The sequence below is a fragment of the Zonotrichia leucophrys genome, chromosome 1 (genome assembly GCF_028769735.1).
Source record: "Zonotrichia leucophrys gambelii isolate GWCS_2022_RI chromosome 1, RI_Zleu_2.0, whole genome shotgun sequence".
In the NCBI taxonomy this organism is placed as follows: domain Eukaryota; kingdom Metazoa; phylum Chordata; class Aves; order Passeriformes; family Passerellidae; genus Zonotrichia; species Zonotrichia leucophrys.
This window is the reverse complement of record NC_088169.1, coordinates 22,043,893-22,054,509: the sequence shown is the minus strand read 5'-3', so window position 1 is coordinate 22,054,509 and position 10,617 is coordinate 22,043,893. Positions and strand designations below refer to the sequence as shown.

Here is a 10,617-nt window from a genome sequence, read left to right as displayed (position 1 = left end):
TCAGCTTTTCAGCATCATGATCTCATCAGATAAACCCAAACATACACATACAATAAAGTAAGTTTCAATGAACACAAAGGAAATATTAATAGAAAAACTACATGAAGGATTATATTATTAATTTAATATTTTTTAAATTTTCTAAACAAATGAGAGTGTGCAATATAATACAGAGAAAATCTTGTCTGTATCATTCAGTCATATTATCATATTCAAAATTGAGGTAATGGACAGAGAAAATTACATATTCATGTTTCCCTTAATAGGTAAAAATTAATGTAGACCTTTAGTAACTTTCAGAAAAGACAAAGAACTATTTCCTGTTATATCTGTAAATTGTATCTGACTTAGGAGTAAAGTTTATGTTTCCTAAAATATTTCTGTGTCTTCAATTAGTTTTCTTTTGTTTTGTTCCATTTGTATTTTGTTGTTGTTCTTGTTGATTTGCTTGTAAACCTGTGTTGCTTTTCATTTTTGCTCCTTATATTTTCATTCCAGCTGTCAAATTCAGAACACAGCCTTTAGCTTCAACATATTTGAAAATAACAAAAGAAAGTTTAAATGAATGATGATAGAAAAGTGCAGAAAGACCTCACATTTGCTGAACTTACTTTGGTTTGTGAACTAAAGAGGCCTATAAGATATAACTGCTCATTCTCAGCAGTTACTTATTTAGCATGTAAAGAAACTGAAGTGCTAATGTTTTAAAATAAAAAAAAACCCCAAAACATAACCAAACAATACACAAAAAGAGAGAGAATACAAATCTTCAGAAGATTTCAGTTTCACTAAGTTAAGCACTTTGTTAGATTGATTTCAAAAAAGGTCTTTACCATTTCCTAAATACTACAAATTTATACATACAAAAACGGATTGGAAATTAAGGCTTAAGTCCTAGTCTTGTTGAAAGCAGAGGAAATACTTCTACTGATTAAGTCAGGGAGAAACCTGTCAGTTTTCTTAAAGTTTTCTGACAAAATTGTTCTTCCATACCATGCAAAGTTCTTTGTAAGTGAACTTAAAAAATTTGCATTCAGTACATACCTAACAGCAGAAAATAAACTATCCTGTGGCTCTGAGTAGGAAGGTGTGTCAGTTCAGGTTTTGTGCATGTATAAGAAATAAGAATAATAACTGTATTTTTCTTTGTGTCACTTGAAAAATAGAAATCTGTTCAACAAGCATGCTGCATGGTTGTATTTCTTTTATGAACAGATAAGGACGAAACTGTAATTGTAGGAGATCTGCATTTGAATTTAAGACATTGTGTGACTGAGAATAACAGACAAAACAATGAAGTGATAAATTTTCTATATTCACTTACCTACTGAATTGAAGTCTTAAAATTGAGATGTATTTTGTAAGGCAAACTGAAAAACAAGGGAAAAACGTATTTCAGGAACTAAAATGGAATTGCCAGGGGATTTAAGAATTGTGTCAATTTAGATATAGTTTTTGAATAATAAACTTGGCAAATATTTCATGTCCCTGCTCTTCAAAGGTGTTTGGTTCGTGAAGGATTTAGCTCTGCTAACTGGTACTAGATAAGGACCACTTCAAACTAAAAACTATGAAAAGAGAATGGACTTTACAAAATTATTTTTGAGATCTCTGTTGGTACACTAAGACAGCAAGGACTGATGCTATCAGGTAAATTTTCTGTTCTTCCACTCAGTAGAAGACAGCAAAGATCTATTCCAGTAATTCAAAAAGACCACTGAGTAGTCTCGTTTAGGAGGATAACAAGCCCAAGAGAAAAAGTCTGGAGTGAGTTCTCACTGAAGCTACTCCAAAGCCCACTTCTTGTTTTCCACTCTCTTTCCATTCATTGATTTTCCTCACAGCCTCGAGTCCTGGACAGGGGTTTCAGTGCCACCCAAAAATCTCAGTATTTGCAACCAGAGCAGAAGCAGTGAGTGCAAGCTGAGCAGGTTTTAATCAGAACCGGTGACTGTGAAATAATTTTCTGTACTAAATCTCTGCATCCCGTTCCCACTGGAAAATTGCTCATTTTTTCTTTTCTCTCTTTCTCCCTCTGCAGCCTCTGATCTTCTTTATTCATACACTCTAGCAAATACACAGTTCTATTGCAATGTTTGATATGATAGAGTTTTAGCCAGCTGAGAATTTTCTGCTCTCAGGATTACAGTACAATAGTTTCTAAAACACACAAAGGAGACAAACAGTGGTTCTCTATTGCTACTAATGAGCAGTCCACGGGGTTGTGTTATGCCACGGGCAAGCTTCTCAAAGTGCAGATATTCTGATTCACTTTAAGTTGACTTGACACATTACTTTTATTTCATGTGCTGGGGTTTTTAGTTTGTTTGTTTGTTTGCTTGTTTGTTTTTTGCTTTCACAGATCTGACTTATACCAGGACATCATCTCTCATGAATATTTCCCCTTAACATCAGACAGAACAGGTAATATGTGTGAGTGAGTGGAAAGGAGGGAGACAGAGAAGTGGGGATGTTTTCAAGGATATATTTTTCTTCGCTGAGGCATGATATGTATTTTGTGTTTGCACCTACTGATTGCTATCAAACTTCAAATGCTACATCTTTGTTCCTTACCTACAGAATATTAAATTATGTAATATTAAGATTTAACCCCATTAGAGTTTGGGACAGTCACTTTAATCCTTTGCAAAAGCAAGGCAAGGCATCCCAAAAGGAAACGCTTCCTTATCAAATTCTGCAGTAATACACATATCACAGAAAAGCTATTTTAGGTGCAGATTGTTCCATATGCTACAGGGTACTTTATTTTGGACTGTGTATTTCTGTCACTTATTTCAAGGTAAAATTGGGAAAGATAACATGGACCTGTAATATTTCTGAATGGTTTTTGTTGTTGGGTTTTTGGTGTTTTTTTTAGAGATGTAGAAAATTCTATCATTTGGTTTATTCTTCCTGGTGCATGCTCCCAAAATGAATCATTACCAAAGTACATGCGATTTAATGACTGATAACATATTAAAGGGTAATTCCCACTAGAATCAGCACCTTTAAAATTGACTGCTTCACATTACATCTCTGCAGTGTGATGGTATTTAAATAGCAAAAAAAATATATACAGTAAGTATATACATATATGCATACATATACATATATTTAAAATACAGGAAGGTTTTATTTTATATGTTATCTTTACATGCTTTTTAAAATTTATTCTAGTAATTGAATCTTTCAGTGCAAAAAATGTTTTAGGATGAAATGCGGAGTATTTCTTCCTGAAAATTTGATGCAACAATAAGAAATAAGATTCTTAAAGTTTTATTTAGAAATTCTTTGTGGCTAATTCTCATTTCTAAATAAACTACCCAACCCATGGACAAGAGATATGAAGTCCTAACTTATACAGATCCTTCCACATTACAACACTTGAAAATTATAATTAGTCTATTTTCAGAATTAATCATATTTCAGACAAAATGCAGATTTTATTTAAAGATTTTAAAAATTTTTCATTTCCTAGGGTTTTTTGCCTAATTTATAACGACCATATCTCCTAGTGAATGTGGTTATGTTTTTATGTACAACCAGGAAGAACTTAGAATAAGTTTTCCACCTTCATGGACAGAGTTCTATGTGTGCTTCACACAATAAATACCAAGCAAATTGCCTTTAGATAAAGGCATAAAAGAAGAAAAGAGCAAAGCAACAATATGTCCTTGTTTTCCTCCATGTTTCAATAAACAGGGCTAAGCAGTCCAGGTAATTGATATTAAATTCTATTAATTAAAATGTTAATTAATCCCTAGTTATTTAAGTTGAATCTCTATAGACAGACTATGAATTTTTATATGTCATACATAGTCCATGCACCTACTTTTGGGTCAGCTTCAGAAGAAGTAGATTGCACAAAAAGCAAAGCTTGTGCAAGCAAAAATAAATATTTATGAGGTTATCAGAAATTAATGTTAAGAAAATGGTATAAATTTTAGAGCATCAAAATGAACTTAAATAGTGAGAGAACAATTCAGTCTTCCTGCTTCTTCTGCTTAAAAATACTTTATGACTTCATGCATCGTCCTTTGTTGCTACAAAAAGTTGCATATAATGTCATTTCCTTCTCACACAACACAGCACAGGGAATATTAACACTGGTGGGAAGGGAATACAGAGAGATGTGTGGGATGTGAAACTATCATTGTTGCAGACCCATGAAAAACATCCACGTTGCTCTCAGACAAGAAAGAGACTGTCATTATTGTGGAGTAATCAAACTGATAATTAAAGCCCCTTTCATGTTTATATATGAAGAGGAGTAAGTGCTCTAGGAATATTGAATACTAATGTAAAATTAATCTTATTGACTATTAAGATTAAATGGGGGGTTTAGAAGCTTGAAAATGATCATTCTTCAGTTAAATTGTTGTAGCCATGGCATGGCACATTAGTAAACACAGAAAACAAATTTTTTGTTATATTTCTTCTAGGTGAAAAACAAAACAACAATAAACAAGCCTGCAACACCATTATCATCTAGTAATTAAATGATGACAGTACTCCCAAGGGTACACAACTCTTCAAGATACAGGATTTCTGCCAAGAATGCCTTTAGAGGCTTATATAGCTTGATAGGTGTTGTTTGCCAAGCTGATGTGGTCTTTCACTGAACTTGTTTCATTAATTTGATGTGTGAGAAATAAATATTTGCTGTGCAATTAACTGGAGATTATTATGGTCTAATGGAACTTCCTCACAGAAACAATGCTCAGCCCTACACATACATAAAAAGGACATCTCACTTGGTACACAGAATGAAGCTGTGGGGAAAATAATGTTAAAGACATTTAATTGGGGAACAAAATTGATGCACATTTAATAGTTTCTGCATTTGCTTAACTGAAGCAGCTAAGACAAAAATAACAGCTACCTTGTGTGCAGGTATGATATATGTTAAAGTCATACTGGTAAAGCCAGCAAAATTAACAAGCTTTTTTACAGAAACCACATGTCTGAAGTTTTATATTTATCTTATATATACACAGTATTTTATAAAACTATTTGTGTCACTATATATTATGATAAATGGAAAGAAAGAAAGAACTGAAAAATATGGGGTGAAAATCATAGTACTTAATAGCCAAGCCTTTTTTTTTTTTTTTTTTTTGAATGACATAGCAAAATAAATCAATATATTCACTGTATTACCTAGACTGCAAACCACTGGAAAAAGGAGTTTGACTCTTGCACCAATACTTTTAGCCACTTGTCAACTGGGGGACTTCTGGTGATAGTACAATACAAACCCCATCATTTAAAGGCTATGAAGTTTTAAACTACAATAAGTAACTAAGTAAACAGATTTAAACACTGTTTGCTACTTAGTAAGTAGTTAAGGGGGAGCCCTGGGTATTAGCTTCTACTAACACTGCGTTTCAGAACCAGTACATTTATAAGAAGACTAAGGCAACTTACTCAAAGTGAAAATGCATGAATAAAACTGAGAAAATGTCAAGCAGATTAATGTAATTAATTCTACCTCTAAAATATATAGAAATGTTCAGTCTACATCAAGGTACTTTAGGCATTCATTTAGGACTTATGGTCACCTTTTAAATTCTCCACACACCATTCTGTATTTTACATTTATGGGTATTTATGCTCAGTGTGGATAAAGAAGGAGAAACTGCATATCCAATTTAAGCAAAATAAGGTCAGAACAAAGGTAGCATTGAATTTTCATAAATGTTTTCCTCCAATAGTATGAAACACAAACATAAACCATAAATCCAAATATTTGCATCTAAATACAAGTCTATACAGATAAATAGAAATAGATATTATATGTGTTAAAATTAAAATGTTTTGCAATATCTAATATTTGAAACTTTTCCAAATGTCTCCATCTTTTCTCAGGCCAAGCACCATCATAGGAAGTTCCTTGAAAGTCTTTAGATCCAGCAACATATAATTTTTACCACAGAAAGAAACCTCCAAAATCGTAGTATAATGTAGCCAGAAAAGAGATACAAAAGTACCCATCCCATAATTTTTGAGAATTATTTTTGTCTGAAGACTCTCTTGTTAGTGCTCTAGGCAAAGTTAAAATGCCAAGCTATGTTAAAATATCAACCTTAATAGGTCTAGATCTGAACATCAGATGTGACTTAATTAATAAGGCAATTAGAGGTGACAGTTTTCTTCCCTCTATTTAAAACTTCTGGTAATCTTGCTGCAAGACTTAGTTTCCAGTTCTAAGTGCTTATAATCCTTTATTCCTGTTTGTTTTTTTTTTCAGCGAGGGCCTGCTGCTTTCCTGCTCTGGCATTGTAAGCAACATGCATGTCTTGGGGTACATGTCCAGGTTTTCCTGGGGAGCAGCTCCTTTCCCGGCATTAGCCTGTTTTATTCTCAGTCCTGAACTGAGGTCATCTGCAGGACTGAGGCTGGCTTTCAGCTACACAGAAAGTGAGAGGTGACAAACAGTGAAATCATCCCTCAAAACTAAATATTGAGGTAAGACATCCTCCAGACCTAGAGGTGGGTAACAATAACCCAGCCAGGATTTTATTGTCTCTGGGAGTGCCCATTCAGTTTTGTTGATATTTCTGAAACAAGTCAGGATTACCACACTAAACCTGAGTGCAGGGTAAGGTCCAGCAGTGAGCAGGAAAGTTATTGATTCCTGGGTTAGATCTCCCTGGAGACACAAAAAGCCACACACACTGATTCACCCTGACATTAAAATAAAGCAGTAATATCTATCTGTAGTTTCTGTAGTTCCTCCATAATCAGAATCTTACCCTGAAGTGTCTTGCAGAGCAAACGGCAACTTCACAGGAAAGCTCCATTATGCAAATTATGCAGCAGAGGTACAAGGATGTGAAAATCTTAGAGGGCACCTGTGTCTGAAACTATTCTTGCTAAAAAGGAGAAACAGAAGATTAATTTGCTATGGTATTTGCCACAAAATATTACAGTTTATAACTGATAACTGAACATCTTCACTGATAAAAGAGCTAATAGATAAAGCAGAGCAGATATTATATAGGTGTTAAGAAACATGATGATTCCCCTTAAAGTAGCATTCTGCCACATGACACAATGAAAGCCATTGTGATGTTACTCTTTATGATAAAGTAGCCCCAAAACCAATTCTGCCACTTAGGAAAAGAGCCATTCTTCTTCCTGGCTTTTTAAAAGAGCCTGTCCTGCCAACCATAAAAACAATTAGCTTAGTGAATAGATCAAAGGAAGGCAGCCTCATTTAAGGCCCCATGAATGTCGTGGTTTCTTTGGTTAGATGTGTTATTTTTGAGGTTTCCCAGACAGGTCTATTTGCTTTCTGTTTACATTTGTTGCCACTGGGAACCACATACCGCTCATATCACAACTGCTATCAAACAAAAAAGGTGAGGCCAGGCTGCCAACTAAATAAAGCAGTGACAGGACTCATTAGAAAATTCTAGGGCAATTGTGGTGATGATCAAGAAGAAGAGGACTATTATCATAAAATTATTAAATAATCCTTGATGTTATTGATAACTAATGCCAATAACATTACAACAAAAAAGGTGACAGAGGGTAGAGGAGTGAACCAAAATTATGAGAAGTGGACATTTCTTTAAAAGACAGCTGTCTGGATAATGTTGCCACATTTTGAGTAGCACTGGCAAGTCACCCTCATAAAACTCCTTGCACTGAGAAGGAGAAGCTTGTCTTAAGACATGCCAAATTCTGACCAATTGACCCTGCCTTTCTTTGAGAGCCAAATTCTAAAAGCCAGATAGATCTCTAATGAAAAATAAGACTCCATACCTAACTGTATTTGAAAAATTTGTTAACGCTTTTCCAGTTTTATTATTGCAGAGAAAGATGGAAAACATAAAAAGACACTTTAAAACATTAAGCTTACCCTTATTACACTGCAGAGACATTTAAAATTCACTTTGCTACTTCTTTCTTCAGCAGTGGGCTCTGGTAATTTCAAAATTTCCCATCAGCCTCCATCATGCATAACACACTTTAAAATCCCCTCACTTTACTTTCTTTCTATTTCTCCTTTTCTAAAATTTTTCTTTCCCTCTTCTCTCTACCTCTGCACCCTCTTCCTTTCTCCCTCTCTCTCTCTCCCTCCCTCATCTTCTCCTACTTCCTTTACCTTTACCTCCATAGACAAATACACTTCTTAAAGACAAGATTAGAAAAGTAAAGTAGGAATTTTTCACATAGATAAATTTTTTGCACTTTAATTAAGCTTCTACTTTTGCAGCATACATGTATCTGCAATGAAGTCTAAAATTAAAGAATCTTGGGCAACAAACACCTTTTAACACTACAGAATATGATCATGTGGCAGGAAAAATGTTCAAGATTTTGTCATTCAGAAGTCACAGAATGCATCTGTATTCACCATGCCTCTGAACCATTTTTTTTTAATATGAAAATCATAGTGCCTTCTTGACACTTTAACATACCTCTCATCAAATGATGCTGGGGCTTATACTATTTGACTAGAAATCAATAGTCTCATCCTGAGACTATCTGTAGTGGCTATCATTCTGCTGATAAAGATTTTTAGTCATTTACTTGAAGAAAACTATTACGAACAGTATCTGCAAATTGACTTCTAAATGCATAAACCAAACAGAAATAAAGTTTGGTGAATCACTTGTTATTTATCATCTTATATTTTCGTTAAAAGACCCTTCTACACTGAACAAACAGCAGAACTAAATTAGATTTGTTTTATGTCACCAAGCTTGTAGAAATGCTGACAGATGCTGATCTGACCTCTGTTTATTAGGATCTGACAGGTGGGTTAGATACCATCTGCCATCATTTAGGGATGTCACATGAGAGTGCTGTTACTGATGCGTCACGAGGGCCAATGGCTGCTGTTTAAACAACACTTTTGGTTCAGCAAATGGAGGTAGAGCAGGAATGAACAAATCCTTCAGCTACTGCCCCTGCTGCAGAAAACTTGGCTCCTAATGTGGCTGGCTATATTAAGTAATAGTTCCTAAAATTCCTCACATTTCTCATGTGAGAAGAGTATTTAATTCAAGTTTCAAACAGAAAAAAAATTAACTGTTTTATTTATCACCACAGCAACAAATTACATACTGTGACTATAAAATAGCAACTTCTAAGGATTTCCTATAACTCCTGTGACTTCCTGAAAGTACCAATCTTTTTCCTTACATTCAGTGCTCTGTCTTACAATATGGATATCTACTTTTTTACTATTTCCTCTTTACTGTTATAAGTGAATGGGCTTTTATTAAATAGAGTTCCTGCAGCTCTCAGTGATGTTCTTTTAGGAGCTTAAACATTACAATTTAACTGTAAGTTAACATATTTAAACTTCCAACATATAATATGTTATAATTGCTAATTTAAGAGTCTAAGAGTCTCCTCCTAGCCTAAAAAAATAAAACCAGCAAAATCCAAACAAAACAGTACAATAACTAAAAAAATAAAAACAAATAAAACCAAAAAAAAAAACCCAAAAACCTACATAAAACCAACAAACAAAAAAGCTCTGAGAAATTTTACATAGCTAAAAGACTCAGTGGCAGTGTAGGGGCTGCTGGAGAACTGGCTTTGTAAAAAGCCAGACTTAGCCTGCTTCTATCTGAACACCTTTACAACTTTGTTCAAGCAGAGGCTACCTATAATCTTCACATGTCTTAGTAACACTAAAATGACAACACACCAAGAACATGAAAATGTTTCTCTCTGACATTGTATAAATAAATTAGAGGATGCAGTTGCTGGTCTGACACCCCTTGGAAATCTACAGAATGAAAATAGAAAAAAAAAATCATCCCTCCTACTTTACAAAAGGTAAATTGAGACTCAAAAGTTTAAATGGTTCTGTAAAGATTATGTACTAATTTGTGCCTTAGTTATTTGCTTGTGATGAAAATGTTTTTATATACCCTCCACAGCTAATTATCCACATTTCTACAATACTAAACTGATTAAATTGTTGTAAATGAACAAGAAAAAAAATTTAGATGTTTCAGTAAGTAGAAGCCTCTGGATCTAATTCAATACACATGGTCAATAAAAGAAATTAAACAATGCAATGTGTTTATCATTATCTAAATATGGTATAGGTGACAGAACTGCCTGAAAATGTAAATTGAAGTTGCATGTCATTAATACTTGGTTTGTTTATGTTTTCAAAAATCAATATAATTTAAAAGCTAATGATGTAAGAGACCAGAATAAGAGAACTATATGCAATTCCATTACTTTTCTCACATTTCATTGCTCAAACATGATATAATAATCATATAAAAAGTACAAAATGCAATTGAAACAAAGAGGAAAGATGAGAAACAGAAATTATAGGTTGTCTACATTCATCTTTTCCAATCTCCTCAATCATCCATCACATGATTATCTTACTTTCTATTGAATAGATAACTCTATTATTAAATGCTATTGAAGAGAATTTCAATAATGCTCGAACTTCCTTTTCAAAAGCAGGATTTGAAAATATCAGAAGAATCTTTGCCTTATCTTCTGAAGCATAAAGAAAAAAACCAGATGCTGACAGTGATTTTCTACTTGTGGAAAATGTATTTGTGCTCTTCATAGAACAGAGAGGTATCGCAACAAACATGTAAAACTTCATCATTACTTCTTCATTCC

At 33.8% G+C, this 10,617-nt stretch overlaps 1 long non-coding RNA gene across 1 annotated transcript; it reads right to left on the bottom strand.

Annotated features, from left to right (window-relative positions):
- Positions 1–232: 232 nt before the first annotated feature.
- On the bottom strand, positions 233–7,930 carry LOC135446573 (uncharacterized). The gene is made up of 4 exons (XR_010439842.1): positions 7,868–7,930; positions 6,756–6,875; positions 1,325–1,370; positions 233–498 (listed from the first exon to the last, which is right to left on the bottom strand). It is a non-coding gene; the product is annotated as an uncharacterized LOC135446573 (long non-coding RNA).
- Between the last annotated feature and the right edge of the window lie 2,687 nt (positions 7,931–10,617).